This window comes from Magnolia sinica, chromosome 14 (assembly GCF_029962835.1).
Source record: "Magnolia sinica isolate HGM2019 chromosome 14, MsV1, whole genome shotgun sequence".
Lineage (NCBI taxonomy): Eukaryota > Viridiplantae > Streptophyta > Magnoliopsida > Magnoliales > Magnoliaceae > Magnolia > Magnolia sinica.
In genome coordinates, this window is record NC_080586.1 from 70,682,722 (window position 1) to 70,695,950 (window position 13,229).

Here is a 13,229-nt window from a genome sequence, read left to right on the forward strand (position 1 = left end):
AAATCGATCGATAATCAGAATCGGTAAATCGGTCACATTAATCGAAAATAAGCAATCAGCCACGACAATCAGGATCGATCGATAATCAGAATCGGTAAATCGGTCACGTCGATCGGAATCGACAATTGGTCATGACAATCGGAATCGATTGATAATTAGAATTAGCAAATCGGAATCGGCCTCAACACTTGGCCTCAACAATCGGAACCAATGCTCAACATCGACAATCAACACCGATAATCAACATTGATAATCGACACCGACGATTAGCATCGATAATTGGCACCAACAACCAGCATATATAAACAAGGTGGGGTCCATAGATGGACAACCAATCAACCATAATATAAAGATCGGCCCTTTGCTGTGGTTATATCAAATCCGATAATACGGAGTCATCCGTCTATGGTGAATGAAGGCCCACTTAGTTGGGCTAACCCACTAAGAGAATGATAAGAATGGGCCTAACAAGGCCTAAAGGAAGGTCACAATGTGGACATCAACCATCATTGCCCATCAATGTGGATATTCAACTAACATCGCTCCCAAGCGGTGACTGCCATAAACATCGTTACATACATCATGGTGGGATCTTACATCACAATGGGCCTCATATACATCACATTCGGCCCACACAAAGGCCTTACATACGTCTCATTGAGCCCACTCATGGTCCTTATATACATTACATTAGGCCTCAACCCATAAGCCTTAAATACGTCTCAATGGGCCTCATATACATCAAGTGGGTCACATCATGTGGGCCGCTCCAATGGGCCAACATGCATCAAATGGGCCACATCATATGGGCCCCACCAATAGACGGCATAGATATACAATAAATGCATCAATGGTAGGCCCTTAGACGGTGCAAATATAGAATACGTACATCAAGGTGTGCCCCATCACATGGGCCTAATATATGTATAACAGGTGGGCCCCGCATACGCAGCGAATGAGCTCCCATTAGATGGTCGGGGTGGATATAGAATGCATACATCAGGTGGGTCACACGTCCCATGAACAGTGTGGATAAAACATACATCGAGGCAGGCCCTATATGATCTAGGTGGTTACGATATAACACATATCATGGTGGAATCCCCACCATCCCAACCTGATGGACGGTGTGGATTAAATCATACATCAAGGTGGGCTACGTGTATAGGGTCCACGCCCAACACATGGATGGGACGGCGTGGATGGAACACTTACATCATGGCCGGTCCCACATACAGATTGACGGCGTGGCTAGAATACATACATCAGGGCCCAGCTGGACAAACGACATGAATATACGATGCATGCATTATAATAGGGCCCACTATTCATGCTAGACTGAATGGTGTGGATCAAAACATATATCATAGTGGTCCCACGGGCCTGACGACGCCCATGCACAGCAGCACATTTCTGCTTGTCCATCAGATGGACGGTTTGGACATAACATATACATTATGGTGTGGGCCACTCCATCTGGATAGATGGCAGAGTGGATATACAATCCATACACCAAGGTGGGTCCCATTCCACACGTGCAGTACGTGTGGGATGGCCCCACACAAGTTGAAGACAGATGGACGGTATGTGTGAAACACATACATCACCATGGGGTCTGCCGTTCTGGATGTAAGGACAAAGTGGATATAGAATAAATGCATCATGGTGGGTCCCACCCACATGTGCAGGGGTGGGCCACGTCCCCAGATGAATGGACGGTGTGGTATAATACATACCTCATGGGGACCACATAGCTGGTGACGTCACAGCAGCTAAATAGCTAGTTTGCACCAGCCAACCACTTCCAGATGAATGGACGGTTAGGATACAACACATGTCAGGTGGTACCACTATCCATGGATTAGATGATGTAGATTTATATACATCAAGGTGGGCTCCACCGTCCAGACCCCTGGACGGTGGATAGTATGAATGAAACACATACATCATAGTGATCCGCACAACACCGTCAGATGGATGGTGCAGACAACACACACATCATGTGGGTTTGTACAGCACTGTCCAGATGGGCGGTGCAGGTTGCACATACATCACAGAGGGGCCCCACGTGGCAGTGGGTCCACACGGGTGGATATGAAACACAAATCATGGTGGGCCCCTCCTGCCCGATGAATGGACTGTTATGGTATAACCATACCTCAGATCAGGCCCACAGACATTGTTGACGTCCTTAGCAGCTATATGGCTATGTGCGATACACTTGCCAATCCGTTTATAGCAGGTGGGTCCCACGTGGGGCCCAACATAACGTTTACTTTTCATCCCATCTGTTGATAAGGTCACAAAGACCTAGATTAAGAGGAAAAACAAATTTCATGTAGATCCAAAACTCCTGTGACCTATGTTCACTCCCCAAGTATAGGGTTGTGATGTAGTAATAAACTCGGTAAGACCGAGGTCGAATCCACAGGGACTGAAACTTGTACGTTATCTGAAACCAAGTAGAACTAGAACTAAACTAAGATGTGATCTAAACCAAATAGAATTTAAGAAGTAATTGTGGAAGAATTATCTAAGACTTTAAGTAATTTAAAGAATAGGAACTAGGGATTCAGAGGATCCACTTGTAGAGATCAGGGAGATCTTATGCCAGTATCACAAATTATGGAATTTTACTGAACTGCCATTGATATAGGTTTCAAGAGATGAAAGGTATATGAATTAGAATGGATTCCATCACCAAACCATGCCCAGGAGACAAAGTAAACAACAGGATTAAACTAATTACCAACCAATCAACATGCTATGAAGGTTAGGAAGGGTACCATCTACCATGCCCATGGGACAATGATGAACAACAGGGCTTCCTGACTTCATAAACATAAAAAGGGGAAAGAAATACTCAAAGCCATTGCAAATCCATTGTAATTTCAGTCACAACAGACCATTAAAGACTAAAGATATTCCCTTAAAATTTAGTCAAAAATAATCTCTTCAATCTTAATCAAAGGGCACCAGCAACATCTCTCCCATCTCACTACAAGCTTCACCTCTTAGCCCTAGCTAAGAGGTTTAGCCACTCATGATTGGCCTAAACCCAGAACAAATAGAAAAAAAAATAAAAAGAGAAAGAAAAGAACAAGAAGGAAGGAAATAAAGGAAACAAAAGAAGACATAAAAAAACTTCACTCTCTCTTCAATCCTCTCGCTTGGTTCCCTGCCCCATCAAAGAATTCCTCCCTCATCCGCTGCCTCAGCTCCCTGACCAAGAGAAACAGCAGCCGCACTCCTCTTATGCACAGCAGCCGCAAAAACAATAGAATAATCAACCGTTTCCCTGACCAGCGACACCTAAAACCGATCCACGTTCCCAAACTTCTCTCCACCGAGACCTCCGTCCTCTTATACAGAACTGTCGTCCGGGAGTCCTACCCGGAATAGGGTGTGAAGACACTCCTCTTTACGCAGCCAGGCGCGGCAGCAGCGTGCGTAGCCGACTGAACACGGAAACACACCTCCGTTTGGCTTGAGATTTTGGAATTGATTGTCAAGACTTGGAATCAGACTTCTTGGTGGGGTTCAAGATCGCATGATCTATCATTTGGGCGGACTGGATTGTTGATCAGATCAGCATCTTGATCACAGAATGGCCCGAAAATCTCGGTTGCGCGCAGCAGAGCTCGGCGCTTCTTGCGCTGGGACGTTGGTGAAGGCCCTGATCGAAATCGGTTGCGAAATCCCCACTGTCCATTGAATTCCTTGTGAAAAATCAGTCGGGAAGGAGTGGTTTTCGTGGGTTCTTGTGTGGGCCATTGTACTCACTCAATTCACCGTTCATCTTATGTTGTACATCGATCTCCGTGTTTGCATCTGCATGGGGCCAAAAGGTCACCTAGGTCTTGGCCAATGGACCCGTGGGATTCCAATGGACGGTCCAGATCGGACCGTTGCATCATGATGGTGGCCCACTAGACACTTCCGCAGGCTCTGTTTCGATTCGCTGGTGAGAGATCTTGAGTTGTAGAAGGGATCGGTCAGCGAGCGCGCTGACCGATTTCATGGGTCCGGTGCACTGCACACATCCATGTACTGTGTACACATGCACCCTAAGGTGGGGCCCATCATGATGTTCATGCCAAATCCGCTCCATCCATCCGTTTCTCTATCCCATTTAAGGGGTTTGAAACCAAAAATGAAGTATATCCAGCTATCTGGCGGGCCCCAGATTGATAATTTGTGGGCTGATCTGTCCGTTGGGCCCTTTCTACAGTGATCCAGGAGCTGAAATTTCACGTGTACGGTTCATTTATGGTCATCAGGACACGTATGGAGTTTTGAACTGATCAGATGGTGGGAACCCTATGATCTTTCATTCTGGACACTTTTCAGGCCACTTGAGCTTCAATTCCTTGATTTTCTTGGGTCCCTGATGTGTAATTCTGTTGATCTTGGGTCTTTGGAGTCCGTCCCACGCTTTGGTGTCATCAGAGCGTTAAGTCCATGCTTTAAACACCCATTTCGGTCCAGGCTCGTACATACACTCTGCATTATAAACACGATTAATCATGCCATTAAGCAGTACCATGCGTGTAAATCTATGCAATAAATGGGTCTGATATGCAATATTTGACCCTCAACACAACCCCCAACCAGCATTTTGCTAGTCCCGAGCAAAGTATGCGAAAAATGAGTTGAGAATTACAGAACAATTTATAAACTCGAGTGATTTTTGCAGAGTAATCCAGATACGAGAACTTTTAGATTCATGACTGTTGGATATTGCTTTCTCCTAGACTCCAGTACATGGTAAACTTCATAATCAAATTCAACATATTAGTCCATTAATTAGAATAATTCTAAATATTGAATTTCATGGATGTATAGTCCAATCTCGACTTGACAACATTAAGATTCACCTTGATATTTAAGGATATCATTGGTAACAAATAAGAGAAATCACGATAACCCCACTTGGCTTACACTTAACTTTTTATTCTTTTAATTTTTATTTTTATTTTTATTTTTATTTTTATTTTTTATTTTTATTTTTATTTTTTTTTTAAAAAATAACTGAAAGAAGAGGGATCAGATCCTCACCTATAGGGAGCAAACCTAAGGTAAAGTCTGTACACCCAACTTTTTCACATATCATTCATGGGAAATTAAGTCTATACCTATAGGGAGCAAACCTAAGGTAAAGACCATTTGCCCAATCCCTTCAGTTTTCCAAGTTGGTTCCTTTTATGTTTAGTGATTACCAAGTTAATCCTTTAATATCGAACTGAAACCTTAATATGCAAGCGAGATGTGTCCTGCGAATTCATGACTCAACCAATGTTTACAAATTCTAATAATGGATTAATAATTCAAACTTAGCTATGAAATTTAATAGATAACTGAATCCAAGAGTCATAAAGTACCAACATCACGCATCTTGAAATTCTAAGTGCCCTAGATGGCCGTCAAAATCACTTCGACTTCATTAGAAATCCTGAAAAATAAAAAATTTTCACAACGTTTGCTCAAGAAAATGCTGATTAGGTAACCTAATCTCCCACCCCCAACCTAAAATCTACATTGTCCTCAATGTAAAAAGAAATAGACATGCAATGCACATGAGACAACGGAAAAATAAGAGTGATGGAAAGATAGTACCTGAACGAAAGAATCAAGAGGCTTTTCAAAGATTTCTACGTAAGAGCGGTCAGCACAAGAGAGAAACCGACAAATAAAATAACAAAAATACAATCCTACCTATACCACTTTCGCAGGTGCTCTCGATTGCATTTAGCGTATGCAACAAGCCTTTAAACCCCTAGGTTACCCCTAGTGGACGAGTTGTAGTCTCGTGAGGGTTTGCAGTAATGTTACCCACAAACATTGAACTAACGAACGAAATGAAATGAAGAGCTGGGTTGCCTCCCAGGAGCGCTAAGTTTACCGTCTTCAGCCAGACCAAAGCAACTACCATAATCCTATGAAAGCGATAAACCTACCTATACCTCCATCAGACTAGGAGATCAGTCCTGGTAAACAGGATCAGTCAGAGGCATGGACATGTCCTCTGAATCAAATTTCTCAACAAATGACTTTAATCAATATCCATTTACTTTAAACTCATTGCCATTGTCTGGATTCCAAATCTCGACAGCCCTATGAGGATAAACATTGATAACAATGAAAGGGCCGGTCCAACGAGATCGAAGCTTGCCCGGAAAGAGTTGTAACCGAGAATTATACAAAAGGACTTTCTGACTTGGCGTGAATGATTTTCGTAGAATGTGTTGGTCATGAAACGACTTCATCCTGTCCTTGTAAATTCTCAAGTTCTCGTACGCATCGTTCCAGATTTCTTCAAGTTCATTCAATTGAAGTTTGCATAGTAAGCCAGCGTTGACCAGATTGAAATTCAAATTTTTGATCGCCCAGTAAGCTTTATGTTCCAACTCCACAAGTAAGTGACAAGCCTTCCCATAAACAAGTCTAAAGGGAGAGATTCCAATAGATGTCTTAAATGCAGTATGGTAAGCCCATAAAGCACCGATCAATCGGATTGACCAATCTTACGGTCAGGGTTAACCATCTTTTCCAAAATGTGTTTAATTTCCCTATTAGAAATCTCAGCTTGTCCACTTGTCTGTGGATGGTATGGGGTGCTCACCTTATGAGAGATACCGTATTTCTTCATTAAGCTCTCGAATGGTCTATTACAAAAGTGTGAGCCTCCATCACTAATGATGGCTCGAGGCGTTCCGAATCGAGAAAGGATGTTCTCTTTTAGGAATTTAATGACCGTGCGATGGTCATTCTTTCGACACGGAATCGCTTCGACCCATTTAGTGACATAATCCACGGCGAGCAAAATATACAGATTCCCAAACGATTGGGGGAATGGTCCCATGAAATCGATGCCCCAGCAATCAAATGCTTCAATGATAAGGATGGGATTTAAGGGCATCATATTTCGACGGGACAATGCTCCCAATTTCTGACAACGCTCACAAGCTTTGCAAAACTCATGAGTGTCCCTGAACATGGTGGGCCAGTAAAAGCCACACTGCAGAATCTTGGCCGTGGTCTTTTTAGCAGAAAAGTGACCACCACAGGCCTCTGAGTGACAGAAGGAGATGACGCTCTGATGCTCATCGTCTGGTACACATCTCCTTAGAATTTGGTCTGGGCAATATTTAAATAAGTAAGGATCATCCCAGAAAAAGTTGCGCACCTCGGTGAAAAATTTCTTCTTATCTTGTGCAGTCCACTGTGTCGGTATGGCACCTGTAGCAAGATAATTAGCAATATCAGCGAACCAAGGTGAATGGGAGACTCTGAACAGCTGTTCATCAGGGAACATGTCATTGATATGGGTTGCCTCAAGGGAATCAGAGGTATTAAGGCGAGAAAGGTGATCAGCTACTACGTTCTCTACTCCCTTTTTATCTTTAATTTCCAAATCAAATTCTTGGAGTAGAAGGATCCATCTTATCAAGCGGGGCTTAGAATCATTCTTAGAAAGAAGATACTTCAGTGCCGCATGATCTGTATATATAATGATCTTGGATCCGATCAGGTAGGACCTAAATTTGTCCAAGGCGAACACTACGGCTAAGAGTTCCTTTTCCGTAGTCGAGTAGTTCACTTGGGCAGGATTTAGAGTCCTACTTGCGTAGTGAATGACGTAGGGCTTCTTATCTTTTCTCTGGCCTAGGACCGCCCCAAGAGCATAATCAGAAGCGTCGCACATAAGCTCAAAAGGAAGGCTCCAGTCGGGTGGCTGCATGATAGGTGCAGTGGTTAACGTGCCCTTAAGCTTGGTGAAAGCTTCCTGGCACTGCTCAGTCCACTCGTACGGAGCATCCTTTTGAAGAAGATTACATAAAGGGCGAGAGAGAAGACTAAAGTCCTTTATGAATCTCCTGTAAAATCCTGCGTGTCCTAAGAAGGATCGCACGTCTCTGATGTTCTTGGGTGGAGGTAGGTTAGAGATAAGATCGATTTTTGCCTTATCTACCTCGATTCCTTTGGACGAGATGATATGCCCAAGGACAATTCCCTTTTGAACCATGAAATGACACTTCTCCCAATTAAGTACCAAGTTCTTTTCTTCACATCTTTTCAGCACACATTTAAGACTTTCCAAGCACTTGCTGAAAGATGGACCGTAGACAGAGAAGTCGTCCATGAAGACCTCTAGATATTGCCCCACCATATCAGAAAAGATACTAAGCATACATCGCTAAAAGGTGGCAGGGGCATTACATAGTCCGAATGGCATCCTTCGGTAGGCAAAGGTGTCGTAGGGACATGTAAATGTGGTCTTTTCCTGGTCTTCAGGGGCTATCTCCATCTGGTTGTAGCCCGAATACCCATCAAGAAAACTGTAATAGGAATGACTAGCTAACCTTTCCAGGATCTGATCAATGAATGGTAAAGGTAAGTGGTCTTTCCTCGTGACGGTATTCAACTTCCTGTAGTCAATGCACATTCTCCAACCAGTAGTGACTCTAGTTGGCACGAGTTCATTATTGGCATTGGCTACGATGGTGATTCCGGACTTCTTAGGGACCACTTGAGTTGGACTCACCCATTGACTATCAGATATTGGGTATATAATACCCACGTCCAGTAGTTTAAGCACTTCGGCTTTAACCACTTCCTTCATGTTTGGATTTAGTCTACGTTGTGGTTGCCGAGCGGTTTTTGCATTATCCTCAAGATATATGCGGTGAGTACAAATCGAGGGATCGATTCCCTTGAGGTCCGCTATCGTCCATCCAAGGGCTCCTTTATGCTCAATGAGAGTAGATATGAGCATACTCTCCTGTTCTTTCTCCAGGTGGGCAGAGATCACCACCGGGTATGTCTCATCTTGACCTAAATAGGCATATTTCAAATCAGAGGGCAAAGGTTTTAGGTCAAGCTTCGGCGGCTTGAGATTAGACGGCAGAGGCACTACATCAGTTTGTGGTAATTCTTCAAATTGTGGCCTCCATCGGTTAACTTCAAGTACCGGTGCAGTATCAAGCAAGGCGCACGTCTCCCTAATCATGTCATGATCAAAATCATGGGAGTGGGCCGGGCACGTCTCTAGATGGTCGGAGGATAAGGTCAGAGGTGTCGTATCTTCCACGAAAGAGTCGATCATGTTAATGTCGTGGAAATCGTCATCATCCTCTGAGTTGCTGCCATTATTGAAAAAAATATTTGACTCCAATGTCAAATTTCCAAAAGACATAGTCATGATACCATTCCTGCAATTGATAATTGCATTTGATGTGGCAAGGAATGGGCGACCAAGAATGACGGGAATCTGAGTGCTCATGTTATTGATGGGTTCGGTGTCCAGGATGATAAAGTCTACAGGGTAGTAAAATCTATCAACTTGGACCAACACATCCTCAATTATCCCCATTGGTACACGAACAGAGCGATCAGCAAGTTGTAGTGTGGTTAGGGTGGGTTTTAATTCACCCAAACCTAACTGTTTGTATACCGAGTAGGGAATCAGATTGACGCTCGCTCCTAAGTCAAGAAGTGCGTGATCAATTCGATGGTTCCCGATTACACATGATATGGTTGGGCTACCGGGATCCTTGAATTTCTGCGGCACGTCTTGCTTCAGGATGACACTCACTTTCTCAGTCAAGAAGATTTTCTTTTGAATAATTTTCCGTCGCTTGGTCGTGCATAAGTCTTTTAGGAATTTGGCATATGAAGGTATCTGTTTAACGACATCAAGTAGAGGAATGTTGACTTTCACTTATTTCAACACCTCTAGGATATCCTGAGAGTTAGAGAGAGGTTTTGGTGAAACCAACCGTTGGGGAATGGAGCAACTGGCTTCTCTAGAAGTTCCGGTTCTACTTTTTGTGGGGCATCACCGGATCCATCATTGTTGTCCTCTTTTGGTTCTTGAGGCTTTTCGGGCCTAACCTAAGAGTTTTATCAATGATCTTCCCACTCCTAAGAGTGGTGATGGATTTAGCATGTCCCATCCTGATTTGAAGAGCTGGGATCATTATTCTCGTATTGCGGTTTAGGATTGGGGAGAGGTTGTGCAGGAAGCATCCCCTTTTCTATAACCGTCATACGAGAATCTATCTTTTGCATAAAATCTGTGATTCCCCGCATTGCCTGAGCCAGCTCTTGTATGGGATTTTGAACCGGTTCCTCTTGAGGTTTCACTTGATTTGGATTTTGATTGAAGAAACCTGGAGGAGTCGCCGTTTGTCCATTCCTCCAACTAAAGTTTGAATGATTTTTCCAGCCAGGATTGTATGTGTTGGAGTTAGGTCCAGTAAAAGGTCTTTGATAGTTATTTACGGCATTGGCTTGTTCATTCAACACTCCTCGAAAGGCAGGTATTGTAGGACAGTTTTTAGTTGTGTGAATGTTGCAATCACAGATGCCGCAAACAATTTCATTGACCTTATCCTTCTTTCCTTCCATGGCCTCAACTTTCCTTATGAGCGTAGTCACTTTACACTTGAGATCATCCTCTTCTTTCAAGAGATATAATCCACCTTTCTCTTTTAATTGAGTCGGCCTAGACGTGGTGTTCGACTTTGGGTAATAGTCCCAAGATTGTGTTTTTTCAGCAAACTATCGAGGTAGTCCCATACCTCGTCGATATCTTTATTAATGAACTCTCCATTACACATTGTCTCGACCATTTGGCGCATGGAAGATGTCAGTCCATCATAGAAAAAATTTGTAATGCGCCACGTTTCAAATCCGTGTTGTGGGCATGAACTGACCAAATCTTTGAACCTTTCCCAACATTGAAAGAATGTTTCATCTTCCTTTTGGGCAAAGTTCATGATCGCTTTTCTGAGGGTAATCGTTTTATGATGTGGGAAGAATTTTTTTATGAATTCCCTCTGCATGTCGTTCCATGTGCCAATGGATCTAGGACGCAGTGAATGTAACCACGTCTTAGCTTTCTCTTTTAAGGAAAAAGGAAAGAGTTTCACCTTGTATCCTCAGATACATTAGGAAAACATAATGTAGCTATAATCTCATCGAACTCTTTCAAATGTAAATATGGACTTTCAGATTCAAGTCCATGGAACTTGGGAAGGAGTTGGATAACTCCTGGCTTGATGTCCATTTGTCCTGTGTTTTCAGGAAAAATCATGCATGAGGGCGTACTCACTCCCGCCGGTTGTAGAAAATCTCGTAAAGTACGAGGCGGGGGTGCCTGTTGCACCTCATTCTCATCATGGTTATCCTCCACCCTGGGTGGAAGTAGAGGAGGTTGGTCTTCAGCCATAAGCTCAGTTAACTCAGGGGATTTCGAGCGGTGTCTAATCCTGCGATGGATAGTCAACCCCTCAACCACTCCTCCTTCAGTCAAGAGACGTCGAGTGTCGTCACGGGCCCACTTGGGCATGAAACACTCGCAGCCCTCAATTCACAGCCTAATCCTAAGGAAGGAGAAAAGAAAATCTAAAACGAAAGAGAGGGAGAATTGGAAAGGAATTACCAAATTGAGGCTCCTAAGTTAAGGACCTGCAAAATAAAACAAAAATAAGTTAGATTCTATAAAGGAGAGAAACGATACTTTAAAAGAAAAATAACAGTAAATTAATTTCTAAAAGAAACTAGGAAAGCCTAAACTAAAAAGTAAATTACTACAAGAAAAATTGAAAAATAGAGAGTAGGGAAGGAGTGTACCAAAATAGAGATTTCTATCTTAAAGGCCTAAAAAATAGGAAGGTTAGTTTCTAAACAAAAATCCTAAAAATAAATTAAGAAACAGAATTAGATTCAAAAAGTGTTAGAATTAGAAAGTTAATAGAACCAAAATAGAAAGTCAATTTCTAAATAACCTAAATTCTAAAAATAAACTATTTCCTACAGAACAGAGGATACTAGAATTAGAAAGTTTCTAAAATCTAAACCCTAATTTTATAAAAAGAAAAAGTAGAGAATTTAGGAAAGAATTACCAATTTAGAGATTTTATGTCAGGATCCTACAAAACAGGAAACAAGTTAGTTCTAAAAATCAAATAGAAATAAAAATCTAAAACTAAAGTTAATAAAATCCTAATCTTATCCTAATTCTAAAACTCATTAATTTAAGAACAGTCCCCGGCAACGGCGCCAAAACTTGTTCACTCCCAAAGTAAAGGTTTGTGATGTACTAATCAACTCGGTAAGACCGAGGTCGAATCCACAGGGATTGAAACTCGTTATCTGAAACCAAGTAGAACTAGAACTAGACTAAGATGTGATCTAAACCAAATAGAATTTAAGAAATAATTGTGAAAGAATTATCTAAGACTTTAAGTAATTCAGAGGAAGGAAACTAGGGATTCAGAGGATCCACTTGTAGAGATCAGGGAGATCGTATGCCAGGATCACAAATTATGGAAATTTACTGTACTGCCATTGATATATGTTTCAAGAGATGAAAGGTGTATGAATTAGAATGGATTCCATCACCAAACCATGCCCAGGAGACAAAGCAAACAACAGAATTAATCTAATTATCAATTAATCAACATGCCATGAAGGTCAGGAAGGTACTGTCATCCTACCATGCCCATGGGACAATGATGAACAACAGGGCTTCCTGACTTCATCAAGAAAAAAAAAGAAAGGAATATTCAAAGCCATTGCAAGCCCATTGTAATTTCAGTCACAACATGCCATTAAAAACTAAAGATATTCCCTTAAAATTTAGTCAAAAATAATCTCTTCAATCTTAATCAAAGGGCACCAGCAACATCTCTCCCATCTCGCTACAAGCTTCACCTCTTAGCCCTAGCTAAGAGGTTTAGCCACTCATGATTGGCCTAAACCGAACAAATAGAAAAAATAATAAGAGAATGAAACGAATAAGAAGTAAATAAATACCGGAAACAAAAGAAGACATAAAAAAACTTCACTCTCTCTTCAATCCTCTCGCTTGGTTCCCTGCCCCATCAAAGAATTCCTCCCTCATCCGCTGCCTCAGCTCCCTGACCAAGAGAAACAGCAGCCGCACTCCTCTTATGCACAACAGCCGCAAAAACAATAGAATAATCAACCGTTTCCCTGACCAGCGACACCTACTTCTTCACGTCCTCCTCTCTTCCCCAAACCGAGACCTCCGTCCTCTTATACAGAACTGTCGTCCGGGAGTCCTACCCGGAATAGGGTGTGAAGACACTCCTCTTTACGCAGCCAGGCGCGGCAGCAGCGTGCGTAGCAGACTGAACACGGAAACACACCTCCGTTTGGCTTGAGATTTTGGAATTGATTGTCAAGACTTGGAATCGGAC

At 42.5% G+C, this 13,229-nt stretch overlaps 1 non-coding gene across 1 annotated transcript; it reads left to right on the plus strand.

Moving 5' to 3' along the window:
• Positions 1-10,692: 10,692 nt before the first annotated feature.
• Positions 10,693-10,799, plus strand: LOC131226483 (small nucleolar RNA R71). Its single transcript, XR_009161863.1, has one exon. It is a non-coding gene; the product is annotated as a small nucleolar RNA R71 (small nucleolar RNA).
• The last annotated feature ends 2,430 nt before the right edge of the window (positions 10,800-13,229 follow it).